The sequence below is a fragment of the Dipodomys merriami genome, unplaced genomic scaffold, assembly GCF_024711535.1.
Source record: "Dipodomys merriami isolate MVZ:Mamm:240054 unplaced genomic scaffold, mDipMer1.0.p SCAF_12, whole genome shotgun sequence".
Lineage (NCBI taxonomy): Eukaryota > Metazoa > Chordata > Mammalia > Rodentia > Heteromyidae > Dipodomys > Dipodomys merriami.
In genome coordinates, this window is record NW_027202493.1 from 20573434 (window position 1) to 20597661 (window position 24228).

Consider the following 24228-nt stretch of genomic DNA (forward strand, 5'->3'; position numbering starts at 1 on the left):
ATTACAACTCAAACTTAGCATATTCCATTTCAGCAAAGTAGATGAATTGACTGCAGTGCTATACTGGTCATGTTTATTGTCTTGTTGGTGGCCAGATCAAAACTGGATCATAGTGAACAACTGGTTGATCAAATGTAGACACAAATAAATATCTTTCCAGAGAAATTTCTATGCATGATAGCAATATCATGAAGAGAATATACCAAAGAGAGAACACAACCCTAGGTACCTAAACTTCAAGACTGATACTTTGTGACAGCCAAAACTTGAAATCTATTCCAGTAAGGTGGCCTCCCCTTTCTGCTATAAATTAAGCATTATGAATTTTCTATCCAAGTCTAACCTGTGTAGGTACTTTTACTGTACATGTTCTTGTACAAAACAAAAGCCTATTAAAGCCTAAACTCCATGGACATGGAGCTTAGTGTCAAGAGATTATGTGACAAAAGAATAAAAGTATACGCCACCTACGTTTATTGTATTAAATGAAACCGAATAGTATCTTGGGAAAAGTCATCTCATTTTTATGCCAATTTAAGATGTAAGCTTAGATCCTAATAGCTTCTCCGGTATTAATTTTCATATTAAGAAGCTTTAACAGCTTCAACTTAATGATTGTTTCTCTTTTTCCAATTGATTTTGAAAGATGTCATACAAATAATGACAGATAAATAATCACAGCCAAAAATATGTGGCTTGGTCATCAAATTGGCCTATTTATTGACTATAGCTGGACAGAGAATGTTAGAAAAGCAGTGCATGACTGATATTTTCTTATGAATCTTATAACTTCCTGGGGAACAACTTGACAACAAACATCAAAACACTCAAATATGCTTATTGTTGACTAGGCAGTGCCTCTTTTTGATACGTGGGCTAAGTGTAGAGAAATGTGAAAGTACCAGGAGATATACAACCTGCACAAAAACATTAATCACTGGCTCTTCTATTTGTAGGCACTAGAACTGAGTTAAATAAATTATGCATCAAATGACCTACTCATGACATAAACATAGATGTTAATGATTTTGTTGATTATAATCATGTGTCATCCAGGAAAATGTTTGGGATCAACTCAAATAAAATTTATATGAAATAAGCAGAAAAAGCTTATGTGGTGCTGAGGAATTGAACCCAGGGCCTCATGCATGCAAGGCAAGCGCTCTACCACTGAGCCACCTTCCCAGCCCCTATTACCTTTTCTTTCTTTTTTATTAATTGTGAAAATATCATATAGAGGGGTTACAATTACATGGGTAAAATAATGAGTACATTTCTTTTTTTTTTTTTTAATTGTATTTTATTTTATTTGAGAACATACTGTACAGGGGGGCTACAATTACATGGGCAGGATAATGCATACATTTCTTACCAAGCATTGCAGCCTCCTCCTTTGTTTACCCTTCACTTCCCTTCCCCGCCTCCCCCCTCCCCCCACCCAATTTTACCCCCCTCCCCCCACCCAATTATACCCCCCTCCCCCCCCCCACACCGACATTGTAAAGCTGGTTTTGACATGACATTTTGTACTTCTCATTGTTGCAACAGGTCCACCTGAATCCTTAAACGGCTTATTTGTCCCCATCTCCTCCACATGTTATACTGACATCAAATATAGTGAAAGCGGGGGTTACACTGTGGGGGAGGGACATACAAAGCAACAAAGAAATAATCTTATAAATGCGTTAGAAACACATGCATGAAAGAAACGAAAACATTAAAATACATATTTAAGGGTTCATTTTCCTAACATCACATTATCTGACCTTTTCCGCTTGACTCATACCTATACTAGATATTGCAAATAAGGGAAACCATGGGACCTATGCTTCTTTGGGCCTGGCTTACTTCACTTAATATAATTTTTTCCAAACCTTTCCATTTCCTAACAAATGGGGAAATGTCATTCTTTCTGATGGAGGCATAGAATTCCATTGTGTATATATACCACATTTTCTTGATCCATTCATCTACTGAGGGGCATCTGGGTTGGTTCCATATCTTAGCTATGGTAAATAATGCTGCAATAAACATAGTTGTGCTGGTAGCTTTAGTGTGGTCTTGTTTGTAAACATTTGGGTAAATGCCCAAAAGTGGGATTGCTGGATCATAGGGGAGATCTATGTGAAGTCTTCTGAGGAACCTCCATACTGCTTTCCAAAGTGGTTGAACAAGTTTACATTCCCACCAACAATGAAGTAAGGTTCCTTTGTGTCCACATCCCCTCCAGCATCTGTTGTTGTTAGAGTTCTTGATTTTTGCCGTTCTAACTGGAGTGAGGTGATATCTCAATGTTGTTTTGATTTGCATTTCTTTTATGGCTAGGGATGTTGAACATTTCTTCATGTGTCTATAGGCCATCCTTGTTTCTTCTTCAGAGAAGCTTCTCTTTAAGTCTTTCGCCCACTTATTTATTGGGCAGTTGATTCTTTGAGGATTTGTTGTTGGGTAGTTTAATTTTTTGAGTTCCAAGTATATTTTAGATATGAGGCCCTTGTCCGTTGTATGGCTAGTAAAGATCTTCTCCCAATCGGTGGGCTTTCTATTGATCTTGCCAGCTATGTCATTTGCCCTGCAGAAGCTCTGCAATCTTATGCAATCCCATTTGTCCAACCTTTCTTTGGTTTGTTGTGCTTCCGGGTCTCTATTCAGAAAATTTCGACCTGAGCCAAGGAGACCTAGGGTTTCTCCTATTCCATCCTGTAATGTTTTCAGAGTGTCTGCTTTGAGTTCAAGGTCTTTGATCCATTTGGAGTTGATTCTGGTGCAGGGTGATATATAAGGATCTAGCTTTAGTTTTCTACATGTAGTTAACCAATTTTGCCAGCACCATTTACTGAAGAGGCTGTCTTTCTTCCATTCTATTGTTTTAGCTTCCTTATCGAAGATTAGATGGCTATAGGTCTGTAGGTTCATTTCTGGGTTTTCAATTCTATTCCATTGGTCCTGAGGTCTGTTCTTATGCCAATACCAAGCTGTTTTGATTACTATGGCTTTATAGTAGAGTTTGAAATTTGGTATTGATATTCCTCCAGCAGTGTTCTTTCCGTTGAGGAGCGTTTTTGCTATTCGGGGTCTTTTATTGTTCCATATGAATTTTTGGATTGCCTCCTCTATTTCCTTGAAGAATGAGGGTGGAATTTTGATAGGTATCGCGTTGAATTTGTAGATAGCCTTGGGAAGTATTGCCATTTTCACGATGTTAATCTTGCCAATCCAGGAGCATGGGAGGTTTTGCCATTTTTTAAGTTCTGTGTTGATTTCCTTTTTCAAGATTTTAAAGTTTTCATCATAGAGGTCCTTCACTTCTTTGGTTAAGTTAATTCCTAGGTATTTTATTTTTTGTGGGGCTATTACAAATGGAGTTGCTTTCCTAATTTCAGCCACACTTTTCTCATTGTTGGCATATAGAAAAGCCATTGATTTTTGGGGGTTAATTTTATAACCTGCTACTTTGCCAAAGTTTTGAATCAGCTTGAGTAATTTGGGAGTGGAGTCTATGGGATTCTTTAAATACAAGATCATGTCATCTGCAAAGAGGGAGAGTTTTATTTCTTCTTTCCCTATTTGGATCCCCTTTATGTCTGCATCTTGTCTTATTGCTGTAGCTAGGCATTCTAATACTAGATTGAAGAGAAGTGGAGAGAGTGGGCATCCTTGTCTTGTTCCTGAGTTAAGAGGAAATGGCTTTAGTTTTTCACCATTGAGTATAATGCTGGCTGTAGGTTTGTCATATACAGCCTTTATTGTATTGAGGAATGTTCCATGGATTCCTAATTTTTCCAGAACCTTCATCATAAAGGGGTGTTGGATCTTGTCAAATGCTTTTTCTGCATCTATTGAGATAACCATGTGGTTCTTATTCTTGCTCCTGTTGATGTGATGAATAATATTAATTGATTTGCGTATATTGAACCAGCTTTGCATCCCTGAAATGAATCCTGTTTGATCGTGGTGTATGATTTTTTGGATGAATTGTTGAAGTCGATTGGCCAAAATTTTGTTGAGAAGTTTTGCATCAATGTTCATCAAAGAAATGGGTCTATAGTTCTCTTTCTTTGATGAGTCCCTGCCTGGTTTTGGGATGAGGGTTATGATGGCTTCATAGAATGTGTTCGGTAGTGAGCTTTCTCTTTCAATTTCATTGAAGAGTTGGAGGAGTATTGGTGTGAGCTCTGCTTTGAAGGCCTTGTAAAATTCCGCTGTAAAACCATCTGGTCCTGGACTTTTCTTAGCTGGGAGGTCTCTTATTGCTGTTTCTATTTCAATGCTTGATATGGGCCTGTTAAGCTGGTTTAACTCATCTTGGTTTAGTTTTGGCATGTCAATATTTGCTAGGAAAAGGTCCATTTCTGTCAAGTTCTCAAACTTATTAGCATAAAGTTTTGAGAAGTATCCCCTAATAATGTTCTGAATCTTGGTTGTTTCCGTGGTGATGTTTCCATTCTCATCTCTGAGTTTATTAATTTGGGTGTGTTCTCTCCTTTTTCTGATAAGGTTTGCTAAGGGTCTGTCAATTTTGTTAAGTTTTTCAAAGAACCAACTCTTTGTTTTGTTGATTCTTTCTATAGTTTTTTGGATTCTAATTCATTTAATTCTGATTTAATTTTGATTATTTCTTTCCATCTACTGGATTGGGGTTTATCTTGCTGCTCTTTTTCAAGGAGGTTTAGATGTGTCATTAAATTGTTAGTTTCCGATCTCTCCAATTTGTTGATGTAGGAGCTCAGAGCTATAAACTTGCCTCTGAGTACTGCCTTTGCTGTGTCCCAGAGGAGCTGGTAATTTTTGTGTTCATTTTTGTTGAATAGCATGAACATTTGAATTTCCTTTCTAATCTCTTCCATGACCCACTCATGATTCAGCAGTGTGTTGTTCAGCCTCCATGTGATACCGGACTTTCTTTGGTGGCTTTTGGTGTTGAGATCTAATTTTATTCCCTTGTGGTCAGAGAGAATGCAAGGTATAACTTCAATGTTTCTGAATTTAGACAAGTTTGCTTTGTGGCCTAAAATGTGGTCTATTTTAGAAAACGTTCCATGTGCTGCTGAGAAGAACGTGTATTCTGTTGCTGCTGGGTGAAATGTTCGGTAAATGTCTGTTAAGTCTAGTTGATCTATGCAGCTGTTTAGATCTGCGGTTTCTCTGTTGAGTTTTTGCCGAGTTGATCTATCTAGTGGGGAGAGTGGTGTGTTAAAATCCCCAACAATTAATGTCTTTGGATCTATATGGGATTTGAGGGAAAGTAGTGTTTCTTTGATAAATTTGGGTGCTCCATTGTTTGGCGAATAGATATTTAGAATTGTAATATCCTCCTGAAGTAGAGATCCTTTAATTAGTATGTAGCGACCTTCTTTATCTCTTCTCACTAATTTTAGTTTGAAGTCTATTTTATCTGATATTAGGATTGCAACTCCCGCCTGTTTATGAGGGCCGTTTGCTTGGTAGATTTTGTTCCAGCCTTTAACTTTGAAAATATGTTTGTTTTTACGGGCAAGATGTGACTCCTGCAGGCAGCAGATAGAGGGGTCTTGTTTTTTAATCCAACTAGACAGTCTATGTCGCTTAATTGGAGAGTTCAGTCCGTTAACGTTAAGAGATAGGACTGAGAGGTATTTGGGGGTTCCTGCCATGTTATCCACCTTCTTGGGGGCTGTGAAAACTGGGTTCTTCCTAAGGTTCTTGGATTCTCAGTTTGGGTGCAGTTTCTTGGCCTTTGTTGCGTTCTTGTTGGTTTTCTATGTGTAGGACATCTTTAAGAATCTTTTGCAGGGCTGGTTTGGTGGAGATGTATTGTTTCAATTTTTCTTTGCTATGGAAGGTTTTTATTTGGCCTTCAGTTATGAAGGAGAGTTTAGCTGGGTACAGTATTCTTGGTTGATAGTTGTTTGTTTTTAGGGCATGGCATAGGTCATTCCAGGCTCTTCTTGCTTTGATTGTCTCTGTTGAGAAATCTGAGGTAATTCTAATTGGTTTCCCTTTATAGGTGATTAACCTTTTCTCCTTGACAGCTTTAAGGATCTTTTCCTTGGTCTGGGTTGATCCTGTGTGGATTATAATGTGACGGTGGGATGTCCTATTCTGGTCTGGTCTATTTGGGGTTCTAAAAGCTTCTTGTATCTGAATAGGCCTATCTTTTTGTATGTTTGGGAAGTTCTCTGCTAGGATCCTGTTAAACAAATTTCCTAGACCATTAACTTCTGTTTCTAGGTGCTCCTCTACACCCATTATCCTTAGATTGGGCCTTCTGATGGTGTCTTCCAGGTGTTGGATAGACCTATCATATTTCTTGGACTTGTCTTGGATGGTTGTATGTTCTTTCTCTATAATATCTAGGCTGTCTTCAATCCCTGAGATTCGATCTTCTGCATGGTCTAACCTGCTGTCAAGACTCTCTACTTTGTTTTTGATCTCTTTTCCTTCTAATTGGTCAGCTTTGATGGCTTCAAGTTCTTTGTTGAAGCTCTGTTTTAGGTCTTGTATGATTTTCTTTACTTCCTTAATTTGGTGTTCAGTGTTTGTTCTCAAATCACTTAGTTGATTGGTTATGGTTTCTTTGGACTCCCATTCCTTCTGTTGGGTTCCATTCAGCATTCCCTTTGTGGTCTCCCTGACTTCCTTCAGCTCTTTGTTAATGGATTCCATGAATGTCTTTAGTGATCTTTGTGTATTCTCTACCTGGTCTCTTAATTCGTGAATTACTCTTTGATTAGTTTCCTCCCTTCTGTGGGATTCCTGCAGTTCTCTTTGAGTGTTCTCTGCCTGCTCACGCCATTCCTCCCTTTCTCTTTGAGTATTCTCAAGTTGTTCACGCAAATCCTGTATCAGTTTTTGAGTAGCTTCCTCACACTTATGATATTCCTGTATAAACTTCTGGGATGCCTCCTCTCTCTCCCTATCATGCTCATACAGAGTCCTTTGTACATTGTCAAACTTCTCATTTATCATGTTTGCTATTAGTGTTTGTAGAGCTATTTGGGAACTCTCCTCTGGATTATTCTTTATCTGTTCTAATCCCTGATTATCAAGGTTGGGAATTGAGATACCCGAATTTGCCATTTTTCTTGTGTTTTTCCGGCTTACTCGGCCCATTTGAGATAAAGATTGCACCAGTTTTGTGCTAGAACACTATCTTAAGGCAACCATCAACCAAAGTTTGCATTTGTACAGTCAATAGTCTACAAATACAATCTAGTTCAACAGATACGTCTATTCAACATCAAACGACTATATGTTAAAGGACTTCGAACCGCAGAAAAGAATTTGGAAAACCAGAAATTATTAGGATTAGGGAGAGATGTGGGTAAAAAATAGGAATAGATTGGTGTGGGGAGGCACAGGGAGAGTTAACTATGTCCTAATCACAGTGCAGGAAATGAGTTGGGTAGGATGCAAGTAGAGAGAGAGAGAAAAAGAAGAGACGGAAAGGGGAATAAAGAGAGACCAGAAAAAGAATAGAAACGTAAAAATTAATGTTATTATAGAGGTTAAAAGACCGTCTATTTAGAGAGGAATGTGAATATGTTCAGAGAAGGGGAGGGACATAGAGGAGATGTGAAAAGCTTTAAGGATGGGATCGGGAGAAGAAAAGATCAGAAGTTCAGTAGAGCTAGATAAAAAACAAAAAGATAATTAAGAAAGAAAGAAAAAGAGAAAGAAGACAAGAAAAGAAAGGAAAACTCTTATTCACGTATTCCTAAAATAAAAATTATAAAATGAGAAAAAAAAAAGGTTACTGGAAAACAATTATTTTTTCAGAAGAGGCAAAAATTAAAGATTAATAAAAGTTTTAGAAGGGAAAAAAATTTATATGTATATATATATGGTAACAAAAAACAAAAAACAAGCAAAAAAAAAAAGAAAAGAAGAAGAAGAAAAAAAGAAAAAAAAAGAAAAAGAAAAAAAAAAAAGAAAAAAAAGTCTTTTGATTTTTTTTTTTGGGGGGGGGGAGGAGTGGGAAGAATCCTGTATCTCCCTTTTGTCTGCAACCAGTCTCTTGTTGGAGTCTCTGGTCAGCTTGAGGTCCTGTGGCTTGATTGGTTTCTTAAGTCGGTTGGTTGGAAGAGGCAGAAAAATGCTCTGCTTTACCCAAGATTTTGAGATCCCCCTCCCAGGTTAGTTTTCTGGGAGGGTGGTCTGCTTTGAGAGTCACAAAAGAGGGGGATGTGGTGATGAGGCTCGGTTCTGGGTAGAGTTGAGGCCTTTCAATAAACAGTAGCTTTTCCCTGGGGCTATTTTGTGATAAAGCTCACAGCGCCCAGCCTGGAGCCATTCTCAGGGTTTCTGTTTTTCAATTGATTGTCGAGGCTGCTAGAGGGAGGGGCAGCCTCTGGCTCTGGTTACCCAGTGAAGCAAGTCACTCCGATGGCTGGCGCCTGAGCTGGGTGACTTTTCCCTGGATGGAGCTGAGTCTGGCAGGTCACTTCACCGTTAAGTTCTTGTGACCTGCTAAATGACTCATTTTATTCCAAGGCCTGAGCTGGAGCTAGCAGCTCCTCCGAACTTTGTCGGTATCCAAGATGGAGATCACCGGTGCTGGGGGGGGAGGGGTGGCCTTCCCTCCTCTGCTCCCTGAGGAGTGAGGATGTCGGGCTTGTACTCACGCCGAGTCTTGGATCCTGGGTCGTCTCTGGTCTGCAAACAGCAGGATGAAGATGTTCGCTCCTTGTCGGTTCTTGTTGGTGTTGAGTAGAATCCGCTCGTCCGCTGCGTCTGGCTCCTTTGTCCCCGACTCTCTGTGTCTCAGGTATGTCTCCGCGGCGGTGGTCGCCGCCGCCGCGGCCCCGCCGCCGGAGCGGCAGCTGCTGCGTTTCCTTGGCTTCCCCTCTCTTGTCTAACTCTCTGTCCTGTGATGACTCACTTGGTGTGATTTTCTGGCTTAGGACTGTTCACTGGAACTCTAAAACTCCTTTCTATGCGAGAGCTTGTTCAGATTCCAGCTTCTCCTCCGCCATCTTCCCGGAACTCCCATGAGTACATTTCTTATCAAGCATTGTTGGATCCTTTTTTCCCCTTCCCATCCCTTCCCATCTCCACCCCACCCCCTCACCAAAGTTGTAAAGTTCATTTTTCAATATAACAACTTGTACATCTCATTGCTGCAATGGGTCCACCTGTAACCCTATTACCTTTTCTATTGTACCTTCTTTACCTTATCAAAGTAGGAAATTCTTTTGAGAAGTTTATAGTTAAGTAAGGTGAAACAAAGAATTAAGTATACCATTTAATGAAACCTCAGACTTACTCAATTCCCACCAAGCATATCGCCTTAACCCATCCAGGACCGAGGAATGAGTGATAAACAGGAGACTTTACAACCAATTATCTTAAAGAAAAAGAACTGTAAATTCTGTTCGTATTTAGATTGTGCTTCAACAGAATTTTCCTATGTCTGACTGAATATCTCACTTGCAATAGGAAAATTTGTCGATGTGGGGTCAGATTCCTAGAGTGGGAAGTCAGAAAAGCAAAAACAAAAACAAAAGCAAAGAAAAAAAAAGAATTGGCAAGCTTCCTCATGATTACTTTTACTTTTTCTACCACACTCAATTCTAAAAGCTATCACATTCTTCTTTGACCTCAGAGATCTTTGGGTTAGGTTTATCGGGGACAGGATTAGCTGGCCATTTTTGGTATTGCGGGACAATTTTCCATGTTTTACACAGAAGAGCTTTTGGAGGCATTCAGTGTCTGGATCGAAGGAGAAAAGAATCACATCTCTTGCTCTGAGATTTTAAAGGCAAGTCCTACTGGGCAGCACAGATCCAAGGCCAAGCATAGCCAGATTGCAGGACCAGGTTCCAGTGGGGTTTTCACAGAGTGGGTAGGTTGTATTTCCTTTCATTTCCTTGAGACAGTCTGACTCACTCTGATCAGCTAAGGCACTGCCCTCAGAACAGCTCTGAATGAGAATTACAATAACAGCCTTTGTCTGACAGCAAAGGGACTTTGCCCCACCAATGTGTTTGGCCTAGAGTCAAACCCCAAACCATTTTACACTGGAACAGTTGAATTTGTCTCCAAAATATTTGTTTGTACTGACTGTTTGCAACTGAATCAGAAGTAGGAAGGTGCAGCTGGTGTCTGAAAAGTATAACTGTATTTATTTAAAGTAGGTAGTTCTTTAGAAAAGGGATTGTCAATTGAAGGAGAAAACTTGTCAGTTGAAGAAGCCATCATTTCTATCTTTGTGTGGGTTTGTTCACTCTCTTTCTGAATGGATCTGTGATTTTTGTTTTGGTTTAGTAACAAAAACAAACATATACATAGAATGGCTCCAACTATCTTCTTACTGCATGGTAGGGTAGCTGACTAAACTTAAGGAATTACAAAAAATGCTATTTTCATGCTGCTTAAAAGAGTTGATATTAGGCCAGGCACTGGTGGCTCACACCTGTAAGCCTAGCTACTCAGGAGGCTGAGGATCACGATTCAAAGCCAGCCCAGGCAGGAACATCTGTGAAACTCTCATCTCCAACAAACCACCAGAAAACTGGAAGTGGCTCTGTGGCTCAAGTGGTAGAACACTAACCTGTGCTGAAGAACTGAAGGACAGTGCCCAGACCCAGAGTTCAAGCCCCACAGCTGACAAAAAAATAAGAGTTGATATTAAACCCTTAAGGAACTTTGACATGTCCACAGTGGAGTAAACTCAATAAAACAAACTGAGCTGATTAGGGCAGAATGATATTCAGTGCCTATACCTGCAAAACACAGTATGAAAATGTGTGGTTGTGTAAACCCAGCTTGCCTCTTTGTATTAGCCACACGTAATATGTTCATCTGATCACCAGAATTTCATCCAATAGTGATTATTTCAATCTCTGCCTCCAATTTCGTGTATTACTCACTCCTACTACCCCAATGAGTAGCAATTTGTGATCATTTTCCCAGTAATAAATAAATGATCCAATTGTGATAAAACAAATGGCCTTTAATTATGGATTTTTTTGTTGTATGCTTAATGAACATTGATTGCCATCATGATGATAATGATTGTGATCTGTTACAATAAAATTTTAAGTAACACTGCTACACCTGCAAGCAGCCAGAGGAAGCTCTGAACCCAATCCAGCCACCAAAGTTCTCTTTCAAACCTTCTGTATTTTCAACTGTCATTTGTTTTGAAAGGGATTTTGGGTGAACATTAAACATTTGACAGACCTTGCTTTTTGTGCTCAATAATTTATTTCTTGTTAGAACAGTCTTTCTGGCTAATTAAGATGAATTGTTTGTAATTAAGAGAAAGCTGGCATTCATAGATTAGCTTAAGGTCTGAATTCTAAATGACTAAAAGAATAGAAACCTTGAAATCAGAGAATGATTATTTAGTTCGCAATTTGCTGGCCCAAGTGAGCACATGTTCATGATTCAGATTACCAGATATACTTTGCTTTTGTTATCTCAGATAATACTAAGATTTGGCTGGGGTTGGACCTCAGTGGAAAAACACTTACCTAGCATGTGCTCAGCTGTGGGTTTGATCACCAGCACCAGAAAAACAACAGGCAAGAAACTCAATTCCAACATTTAAAACAGAGCATGCCTTCCAATTAAGGGCTAAATATAATTCTTAAATTCTTAATCTCAATCCTGAATAATTAGACTATTTCTCTGAACTATATTAGTTGGATTCCATCAGTGATTTCCTTACTTTTATTCTTTACTTACAGATTTTCTTCATATTTTCCAACCCCTCGTCTAAATGACAGAGGCAAAGAATACCTACTGAACGAACTTGATAATCTTGGTTAAATATAATTTTTTTAAAAATCTATAAAAGTATATTGTTGCCAGACACTAGGAGCTCACTCCTGTAATACTGGCTATTCAGGAAGCTGAGAGCTGAAGATTTCAGTTCAAGTCAGCCAGACTAGGAAAGTCTGGGAGATTCTTATTGCTGATTTATTATCGAAAATCTAGAAGTGGAGATGTGGCTCAAATAGTAGAGCACTAGCCTTAAGCAAAAAAGCTCAGGGAATGTGCCCAAGGACAGGGAACACAGCAAATGTGTTTAAGCCCTAGGACTAGCAAAAACAATAGCAAAAAAGTATATTGTTGAACTAGGTGGTCTTTTAAGGCCCTATATTATAATTTACAACAGATTTTTCTTCATTCTCCTATGTTTTTTTTTTTTTATTTTGAGTAATGCTTTGCTTGTTTATTTTTGTTGTTATTGGCTTGTTTGTTGTTTTGTGCAGGAACCAGGGTTTGAACTCAGGGTCTTTATAGCTCTCATTTGGCTTTCTTGCTCATGGCTGACACACCACAACTTGAACCACATCTTTAGCTTAGCTTTTTTTTCTGGTTAATTAGAGATAGAGTCTCACATATTTTTCTGCTTTGGCTAGCTTTAGACCTGTGATCTCCTGATGTTAATCTCCTGAACAGCTAAGATTATGAGCAAGTAGCCTGCTTTGTTTTCTGAGGAACTCTTGTTCTACCAATGGAGATCCAACCCACTGGACCTCAGTCAAATTAACAGCAAGAAACACAGAACTGGGAAGAAATTATTCATAGTGATATTCCTTGGCTCATTTCCAGAAACTCAGGCTTAAAAGGTCCAAGTTAGTGAACTATCAGCACGTTATGACACCACCTGTGAGGTGGACAGGGTGGTACAAGCCTGTAACCCTAGCTGCATGTCAAGCAGGAGATCACACTTTGAGGGCAGACTGGGACAAAAATGATTGAGATTCAATCTTCAAAACAAGCAGGGCATTTCTTTTATGGATAGGGAAGTTGAACATTTCTCCATTCTTACTTACTCATCAGAGAAGTCTCTCTTTTAGCCCACTTATTAATCAGGCAGTTGTTTCTTTGAGGATTTATTGTTAGGAAATTTATTTTTTTGAGGTCTAAGTATATTTTAGATATGAGACCCTTGTCCACTGTATGGCTAGTGAAGATCTCCAAATCCATGGGCTTTCTCTTGATCTTGCTAGTGATGTCCTTTGTCATGCTCTGAAGTTTCATGCAATCCCATTTGTCCAACCTTTCTTTGATTTGTTGTATTTCTGGGTCTTTATTAAGAAAATTTCAGCCTGTGCCAAGGAACCCTAGAGTTTCTCCTATTAGAATGGCTATAATCAAGGAATCTAATAACAACAGATGCTGCAGGGGATGTGGCCAAAAGGGAACCCTACTGAATTGTTGGTGGGAGTGTAAACTTGTTCAACCACTTTGGAAAGTAGTATGGAGGTTCCTCAAAAGACTCCACATAGAGTTCTCCTATGACCCAGCAATCCCACCTTTGGGCATTTACCCAAACGATCACAAACAAGGCCATACTAAACCTACCAGCACAACTATGTTTATCGCAGCAGTGTTTACCATATCTAAGATATGGAACCAACCCACCAACCCAGATGCCCCTCAGTAGATGAATGGATCAAGAAAATGTGGTATACACACACACGCACACACACACACACACACACACACACACACACACACACAATGGAATTTTATGCCTCCATCAGAAAGAATGACACCTCCCCATTTGTTAGGAAATGGAAAGATTTGGAAAAAAATTAAGTGAAGTAAGCCAGACCCAAAGAAACATAGTTTCCATGGTTTCCCTTATCTGCAGTAACTAGTATATGTCTAGGATAAGCAGAAAAGGTCAAAAGCTATGTACATATGACCATATAAGATGATGCTAAGTGAACCCCAAGATAGAGACACAAGAGGTTTTATCTTTCTGTTGTTTCTAATGTACTTATAATGTACTATGTGATTTTTTTGTTTCTTTTGTATGTTCTTCCCCCATGGTATAACCCCTGTTTTCACTGTAGTTGATTCCAGTGCCCTGTAGCTTGTAAGTACATTTTTCTGATTTGGGGAGGGGAAGAGAAATAACAAAATGCTGAAATAAGGATATAGGTTGACCCGTAGTAACAATGAGATATACAAGAAACTAGGTTGAAAATGAACTTTACAACTTCCCTGTTGGGGGTGGGGGAGGAGGAGCTGGGGAGGTAGGGAGGGAAGGGATGGTAGGAGAAAAACAAAGGAGGAGGTAACCATGCTAGATAAGAAATGTACTCTTTTTTTTTTGTCGGTTGTGGAGATTGAACTCTGGGCCTGGGCACTGTCCCTCAGCTCTTCAGCTCAAGGCGAGTGCTCTACCGCTTGAGCCACAGAGCCACTTCCAGTTTTTGAGTGGTTTACTGGAGATAAGAGTCTCAGGGACTTTCCTGCCCAGGCTGGCTTTGAACCGCGATTCTCAGATCTCAGCCTCCTGAGAAGCTAGGATTACAGGCGTGAGCCACTGGCACCCGGCAAGGAAATGTACTCTTTATCTTACTCATGTAACTTTAACCCCTCTGTACAGTATCTTAATATATATATATATATATATATATGTATCTATATGTACCTTTCTCTCTATGTATACATATATATAGAAAAAAAAAGAAAAAGAAAAAGGCAGGGCTTGATGGCACACCCCTGTGTTTCCAGCTACTTGGGAGGCAAAGATAGGAAGATTTCAGCCAGAGGCTAGTCCCTACACAAATTTGTATGAGACTCTCTTACATTGCGATAGGTGATATTGACTAAGCTGAGGAGACCGTTTTACTTTCACCAGACCTGTAATAACATTTGGAGAAGGCTACGTCTAGAAATCCCTGAGGAAAGATGCTGTTAGCTTTCTGCTGTGTGATGTGAACTTCAGGGAAACAAGAGACACAGTTTGGACTTGCTTGGCAACAAGGTAAAATAAGATGGCATACTTTGAGCAGATCCTCTTTCACAATACTTCTTATACATTATATATACAAGGATCCTTCTTCAACCCAAGGGTTTTTTTTAATGTTCTCATAAAATTAAACAATTACAGTAAAATCAATTCATTTGGAACATATGTAGTGATAAAATTTTACTAAGTTAAAATGCTAGTGAGATGTTATACATGTTATAAAAAATGGCTGCACTCCAAATACTAACATCAGCAGATGCTGACAAGGACATGGAGAAACAGGAAATTCACCTGTTGCTACTAATTGGTCTACAAAAAAAAGGATGAAGCTGTTTTGGAAAGCATTCTAATGACTACTTTCCCATAAAATTAGGCATACTCTTTTTTTTTTCCCAGGGTTGAGGACCGAACTCAGGTCCTTACACTCACCAGGCAAGTGCTCTTCCACTGAACTAAATCCCCAACCTCAAATTAAACATACTCTTTTGCAATTATATTTATTGATATTTATTCAACTTATTTCAAAATCTTGTATCTGTACAAAGTCCTTTACAAGATATTCACAATTGCCAAAATTTGGAAGCAACCAAGATTCCCTGTAATAGATAGATACACTATTGGTTGTATATCCAGACAAGTGAAGATTACTGCTCAACTCAAGTGAACTGAAATATGTCAGAGAAAAAACAAAGAGAGGATGTGCTTTAATGTATATATTCCATAAAAGGAAAAACTATAGAGACAAGTTACAATGATGAATAGTTGTTGGGGAATTAAATAGAACTGGCAGAATCTTTAGTGTACACCATTATACATTTTTCAAAAGCCATAGAATGTAGAATGCCCAAAGCAAAACCATATGTAACTTAGAAACTTTGGATAACTTATCTACACACTGTAATTATTAAAAAAACTTGCCATGATGATAGGTGTTATTGATAGTTTGTACCACTGTGAGGATAAAGGATATTTGGTAATCTCTATAGTTGCTATGAACTTAAAATTCATATGAAAATAAAACATATTAAAAATGAAAGAATACATTTGCCATGAGTCAATGATTATATTCTTTAGTATTTGTCCTAGAGAAATATAAGTTTCTGTACACACACACACACACACACATACACACACACACACACACACACACACTGTAATGACCTTAGCAATCTATTTAATTTGTAGCCTACCTAATTAGTATAGCAACCTGTGATTAGTTTGAGAGTAACGTTTTGTGAAATTGTAGAATGGAGGATTGTTGTGGGACATTGGGGACTGGAAGATTGAGAATCATTGCCTTGTTGTGAATGGCCTAGAACAGAGCTTTTGAGATTCTGGTACCAATGTTTCTGCCTTGCTCAATTAACTTCCACTCTCTATAAACCCCACTTTGATTTGCTGTACACATCTGTCACTTGGATATTTATATTTCCAGCCCAACTCTTCAATGTAGAAGAATCATCATGGAAATACAATATAAATATCAGCTCCAAGACCATTTAGAACATCTGATTTGGACTTCCTATTTTCAAAACAAAGTATGAAAAATCTGGACCTGAGCCTTGCCTCATGAATCCAGGTATTCCTCAGCTACAGTAATCTTTTTCTTCTCATAATCTCAGGTGTGACTCAGCAATGGAACTGGCCATAGTAGTCTACAATGACGAATAACCAGTATCTGATTTAATGACTCCAGGCATCATTTGAAATATCTGGTGGAATCTGCTTAATCAGTTGGCAAGCACTTAATGCACAGAGCATCCAGATAAGCATGCACCCCCCATTACCACACTTGTTTGTCCTGTCACACCAATTGGCCTACATGGAGCAACTCCAAGGTGTCAGAAACTATGCTGTTGTATAGTTTACCTGTATCAACAATCTCAAGTAACGCGGTAAGATAAACACTCTTCCATTTTACAGACTGAGAGGGTCAAGGACCAAGAGGTAAAAGAGCAAAACATAAAAATAAAAATAACAAAAAAACACCTGAACACAATGGTCATAGAGCTCATAAGCAGCAGAATTGTAGTTTGAATCCAGTCATCTCCAATATTTGAAAGTGAGGAGAGAAAAATAAGATTAAGTTTGACAGCTTTAAACAAGGACTATTGTTTCATAAAGAGTCCAAGATCTAGACCATTTGGGGCCAGCTAGTAAACTCTCTATGCTTCTATTCCTCTATTTTAGAATAATAGTATATTTTATCATATATAGAGATGTATATACTTGTGAGTGTAATTAGAATGGTCTCATATATAACAGCACTTAATCTGTATTAGCTATTATTATTATTATTAAAGACTTAAAAATGTAGGTGACATGACTACGATTTTAAAGCATTTACAATTTTTCAGTGCCAACAAGCCCTCTTTGAAATTCTGATTACCCGATATTCCCCAATTCAGTGTTGGACTCAGAAGAACTGACAGGCCGCTGTCCTTACCTGGCTTGATTGAATTCATCACTAAGCACTCTATCAGCATCCTCAGATTGCTGGCCAGCCACCATCTCCCAGATGGTAGAAATGACATACATTTGGAAAATACTTAAAATGAAGGTTGTGGAGCCAAAAATTTTTTATTCTGAAAATCCTTTGGAGCTGCACCCTATGCTTCCATTGCAAAAAAAAAAAAAAAAAGGTATGAGATTATTCTTCTCTATTTATTTCTAATGGTGGTACCCGAGGCAAGTTTGTGTCAGTGCTGATAAGCGCTCAGGATACTAGAAAGAAGGTTAAGAAATTCATTTGTGAATCATGATATTTCATAATGAAATGGATGAAAACATCATCATGATTGCTGTATAGCAAACTACATAGTTTAAAATTGCCCTAGTTGGAGAAACCTCAACTCTATTGACATTAGATACATTTCTCTCAGAGGAACATTGCAAACAGCATTATGAGACAGTTAATCAGAGTGAGATGCTATATTTTTGACATGACTGGATGTTCACTCGCTAGAGCTAATATGATTATATTCAGTATCTCACATGCAAAGCATAGGTTACTCCTTTGTGACCGAGTTTAGTACACAAGCATGTTCCTTTGTTGCTATTTTAAGATTAAAACTTAAATTTCTCAAGCTGGCCTTCACTGGTTTTTTTTTTGTTTTTTGTTTTTTGTTTTTGTTTTTCAGGGTTTGTACTTTTCTTTGGATTTAAAACCATCTCTCTCTCTGTTTTAACCTATAGCTATAGTTGAACTCTAAGTTTGCTTCCAAGGAGAATAATTTTACAGAAGTTGGATCTGAAGAAGAAGCATCCGAAATGTATCTCATTTCTTGTCAGGCCATAAGTAGCAAGATATATGAGAAAAATTAGACTCTTAGGAGTTACAAACTGAAGTACAATTTTGTAATTAACTTGCTTAATGAATAGAAGTGCACAAGTATTTGGAGAAAATGGTCCATTGAATAGATTCCAGACACTTAGGTAAATAGTGGCCTCAGCTATTTCATATTCTGTGTATTGCTCAACATGAGATGTGCATAATGGGGAAAGCAATAAAGAAGATGATTGTTTGGCTGAAAAACACTCCCTAATAACTTATTTAGTGGGAGCCATAGACATGCACCCAGAAATCTCCCTCTTTTTCTCTTGTCCCTTCTCCCTCTTTTTGTCTTCTCTGACCCTCCTTGACAAAGCTTACCCCAGGAAAAGAATGCATCTCATTAAACAGTGTAGTCTTGAAAATGCAACTATTTCACTTCTGTCCCAAGAATGAAGCTCCCCCCTCTTTTGCATGGTGATCGAGACAGGAGGAAGACAGCAAGGTTTTCCCCCTCTTGTTCTTAGGTTTATTAAGAGTCCGCACTACCTCGAAAGTGATTTTTATCTTTACAAAGAAAAAAAAATAATGGAAAGTATGTTGAAAAATGTAGTAGCTACTTCTTCAAAGAAATTAACACCATGTACTTGGGAATATTATCACTGTGAAATGAAAATTTTAACTATATTACATTTTAAACTAAGTCAGATGTGCATAGTGGAAAATGTGAACTCACATAAATATTCTGTTAGTAACTACAGTGTAAACTTCTGAATATAGTCATTGAATTCATTTAGGTTGAGAAGGAAGCATGGTTCAGTTCTATTGAACGCTAAGTTGGTTACATACAAATAGTGACTTTTTCTAAGAATAGAATGCAGTATTATTAGTAGTAGATTTAAGGCAGTATCAATTAATGACTTGGAAAACGACAAAATAGTATGAAAGTAAGGTGCTGGCAGATTATGCCTATAATACTAGCTACCTGAGAATCATGGTTCGAAACCAGCCAGGACAGAAAAGTGTGTGAGATTCTTCTCTCTAATTAATAAGCAAAAAATAGAAAGTGTAGCTGTCGCTCATGCATTAACTTTGAGGTAAAATGCTAAGGGACAATGCCCGGACCTTGAATTCAAGTTCCAGTACAAGAACAACAACAACAAAATACAATAGAATAATTAGTATAAAATCTTTGGCGATGAATTCACAGAATTGCATTTGTTTTTATGAAAAGAGTTAATGAGCTCATAAGTTATTGGCTCTTACTCCAAATATTCCAGAAAGGGTCCTAGAAAAGTCAAACAGTTCACTCATACACTTTTGCTTCTATCTTTCCAGAACATCTGTAGTCTTACCAATTAGGTCACCAAGGAAATAAACACCTGTGGTCCAGTCTGAAGGGATAGAGGTCAGTAATGACTCAAAACATGTACATATTTTAAGTACAATGTAGTTAGCATGGAATCTATTTTATATCAGACCATAAAGTCTCCATTTCACTATCAGATAAATATGGAAATTGAAAGTTAATATTTAGAAACATGTATAGTAATACAACAGGATAATTTTATGCTTAGTGAGTCTAATAATAAAAGATGTGGGTTGTGTTTTGTTGTTCTACAATTTCATTTTTATAGTTGCTTGCTTCTTATTTTATTTAATAAAGTATTGATTCTGCAGTAAATTGGACAAAAATATTGACAGTCCTACAGGCCAAATCTGATCATTGTGTGTTTTTACTCTTTCCTTCTTTTCTTTTTCCTTCCTTCTTTTTCCTTCATTTCTTCCTTCTTTCCTTCCTTCCTTTTCCTTCTCCACTTTTGTCTCTATTTTGCTTCTTTCTTTCCTTCCTTCCTTCTTCCTTCCTTCCTTTCTTTCTTCCTTCCTTCCTTCCTTCCTTGCCCCACAAATTAATCTGTCTTGTAGATAAACATTCTCATTTGATTTGTTGATAAGGAACTGTGACTGGTGTAAGAATTACATTGATATGAATGTATACTTAAGAAGACGTAAGGGATAGGTGGATTCATTTTGTTCCTGGTTTCAGAGACTGTAGTTTGCAGTCCTTGACTCCATGGTGAGCTACACCATGAAGACATACCTCACTTCACAGAGCCCACAGGAAATACAGAAAAGAAATGAGAGACACCTAGAACAAGTTACAGCTCTGAATGTCATGCCTCCAATATCCTACTTTCTCTGGCACCACTTGCTAAAGTTTTTAGAACCGTTCAAAATAGTATCAGCAGCTGGAGAATGACTCTTTCCTCACACTGATAAAAGCTTATATACAAGACCCAGGCTTACCCCAGTTTTTAAGGGAACATATCTTTTGGTTGAAGTTGGAAATACTTATCCTATCATACCACATGTGCAATCAAATTACTTTTGTTTTGGAAAATTATGGAAAGATACATAAAAATACATTTTACATTTCTAACTTTGTATGTAAAATATAATACATACGTCATATCCATTTCCCATTTCCTCACACACCTACCAGCTATCCCAGTTCCCATATGGCTTCTGTACTCTCTGTATTTATGATGACTTAAAGTCTCTAGAATCATGAAAATTATTCTAGTTAATCTGGTCTTGTCGCATGCATACTATTTACTACACTAATTAGACCAAATGACAATGTAACTTATTATTTGAACTACATATTGATGTGTTTCCTGGGATTGAATGACTCACTTTCATACCATTGAAATTGCTATAATAATCTTGGTTGTAAAGAAAGGGAATGTTCTAATGACTGTTTTTAGTTTTATGTTGGCAGATTGTTAAATCATTAGGGGCCAATATGATTGCTATAAGTATATAACAATCAAAAATATGAATGCTCTTTTTTAAACACATAATTTGTATGGCTACATTATAAAATTTTGTCTAGAAAACTAAAGGGAAAAATAAACCCCATGCAATATCTTACATTTGTAGGATTGGTTAAATTTAATATTTTTATTTTATATTGTATGTGACCAAATAAAACTTAGATATTGTAGACTCATAGTGTGATGAGATCTGAACATATTACTTTTATTGTATAACATTATGCATAAAATATTCCTTTTTTCAGTAAGAATTTAAAAACAATAAACATTTAAAAATATTTATTTAGCCAGGTGCTGGTTGTCAACTCCTGTAATCCTAGCTACTCAGGAGGCTGAGATCTGGGGATCAAGGTTCAAAGGCAGCCAGGGCAGGAAACTCCGTGAGACTCTTATCTCCAATTAAGCACCAGAAAACGAAAGTGGTACTGTGGCTCAAGTGGTAGAGCACTGGCGCTGAGCTGAAGAGCTGAGGGACAGTGCCCAGACCCAAAGTTCAAGCCCCACAACTGACAAAAAAATATTTAGGAAGAATATTTTATTTCAAAGACAAAAATTATTAATAAAGATAAAATATAATTAGTTAATTAAATTATTTTAATTTGAAATTAAGGAGCTAACAGTAATATTCTTGTTATAATTTTACTTCTATTTCTTGGCAGAACTAGAATTTGACTTCAGGATCTCACATTGCTAGGTAAATGATCTATTACTGGAGTCACTCTGCCAACCTGTCACTTTACTTCTTAAGTATTTTCAAATTAAGTTCTGACATAGCATGTTCATGAATAACACAAAGCTGTTTGGCAATAGTTAATATAATAGTTTATTTGAATGCTATGAAGGAAAGTATTGTTAATATAAACTAGAAGGTATAATACTATAAACATGATTTTTCTCAAGTCATGAATTATGAATATAATTGGACATTTATATGGAACACTGAGTGTTCCCAGTTGAGCAACATTCAGAGAATCTTATATTAATAAATATGTGCATAGGAAATTATAGTTACCAAAGTAGGAGAATGAGTCACACAGTAAATGCAACAACTTGCACTGTTCAACTAAGATTTACTTACAGATCAGTTTACAAGGAGAAGAATGTGAATTTCTATTGCATTCTTTACATTGTATATATAATATATATTATATATAGGTAAGTTTATTAGATAGCAGACAACTGAAATTTACTCTGATTAACTTAATTATACTAAATGGAAAGATGTAATAAATTGAAAGATACTAACAGAGCTCATCGAATAAAGATGAAGTCTGGAAATAAGTATCTGAGCCCAGAGTAGAATGACAGGCGTTGCAAATTCATCCATGACTAAACTATTGGAAAACAATGGGTCATTTGACATGAAACAGTAGACTCTTCAAGACTCTAAGGAGAGCACTGTGATTCTTAAAAATAAATAAACTAATTTATGGAAGTCTAATTTTTACATAGAAGAGTATGCCCCAGTGTTAATGCATGTCTTAGTAACTTCTGAGAAATGTACACGCCTTTGTTACCATCATTATGGTCAAACTAAAAAAAGATTTTAATTCTCTGTATGTTTTCTTCACTATCAACCCCAATCTCCTATCCTTGCAAATTAGCTACTTCTCTTACTTCTGGTTAACTTGGTGTGCTGTGGAAGCTATCAAAATGGAAGCATACACTACTGGAGTCTTTAGGTCTTATCATTTTCAGTTAGCTCAACATTTTGGGATTTATCCCTATTGCTGGGCCTATCTTTGGTTGTTCATTTTGAGTTCTGATTAGTACTCTACGATGTATTTCCACCACAATTTCCATCATCAATTGATGGATATTTGTGTTAGTGGTTCTATCTTTGAACTATGATGAGTAATGCTGCTATCAATGTTGAGTAGACCTTTAATGCGCAGATATTTTCAATTCCCTTAGGTAAAAATGTAAATGTACAATTGATGCATCATGTTCTAAGAAACAGATGAGCAGCTTTCAAGAGGTGCTATACGATGTCACAGTCCTCATAGCAATGTAGAAAAGTCCTTTCACATTCTTGGCAGAATTTCAAATGTCATCCATTCTAGTGAGTGCTAAGTAGGGTATCAGTAAAGTTAATTTATATTTCCTTACTGATTAAGGATACTAGGCACATGTTTATATGGTTATATATATATGTGTGTGTGTATATATATATACACATAACTATATATATTGTTAATATGTACATATTGATGTTTACCTTCTGGGAGGGATGTCTGTTTCTTGACTATCTTTGTTTTGAGACAGTTCCTCCCAATGCACGCAGGGTATCTTTTTTTTTAAAATTTTATTTTATTTTATTTGTGAACATACTGTACAGAGGAGTTACAATTACATGGGCAGGATAATGCGTACATTTCTTACCAAGCATTGCAGCCTCCTCCTTTGTTTACCCTTCACATCCCTTCCCAGCCTCCCCCCTCCCCCCCAATCCCAATCCTTCTCCATCTCCCCTTCCCCCCCACCCCGCACTGACGTTGTAAAGCTCATTTTGGACATGACAACTTGTACTTCTCATTGTTGCAACAGGTCCACCTGTATCCTTAAACAACTGGTTTTTCCCCATCTCCTCCACAAGTTATACTGACATCAACGCAGGGTGTCTTTTGAACATGTTCTGTACCCTGATGGCCACAAACTTATAATCCTCCTGCCTTAGCTTCCTGAATGATGGAATTGCAAATGTTTGCCAGCCTACACTGATCTTCTGACTAATTTTAATTAGATTGATAATTTCTTTACTGAATTGTAACTATTTTCCCTGTTTTATAGAATCACCCTTCCTCAGATATATGTTTACACATATCTTTCCCAGTTTGGCTAGTTTTCTTTATCTTTATGATGATGTGTGAAGAATAGGATTAATGAGATAAAGTCAGTTTAATTGCTTTAAAGAATGTTTAGTGAGTGAAGTGGATGGCTTTATCTATGAAGCATGTGTACTTGGTAGAAGCTGACAGTTTCCCCTCTTCCTTGTGCCATTGGAATAACACAATTGGCCGTTCCAATGCAGAGACATTTTTCTGTGGACTTCCTCTGGGGGTGGAGAGACGGGGGAAAAAGGTTGAATTGTTTTTCCCAAGAAGTATGCGAAAAGAAAGTCTTTCTTCCTAGTAAGTGTAATTAAGTAAGTATGCCTTTTCTGCTAGCAGCTGCCCTCCATCTTAGGACCAAAACAAGAGCTTTCAATGAAAGCTAAAGTCAATTTCAGATTTAAGAAATACTGTAGCACAGACTGAAGAGATGGAAGAAATCTGTCTTCAATAATATCATTGTGTCAGTTGACAATGGCTTTGCTGAAGTCCTCCAAGCCAGCAATATTTCCTTATTGTTTAAAACACTTTGAATTTAATTTATCTTTCTATAAAGAGATTCCTACCTAATGTACTCTCATGGAATGA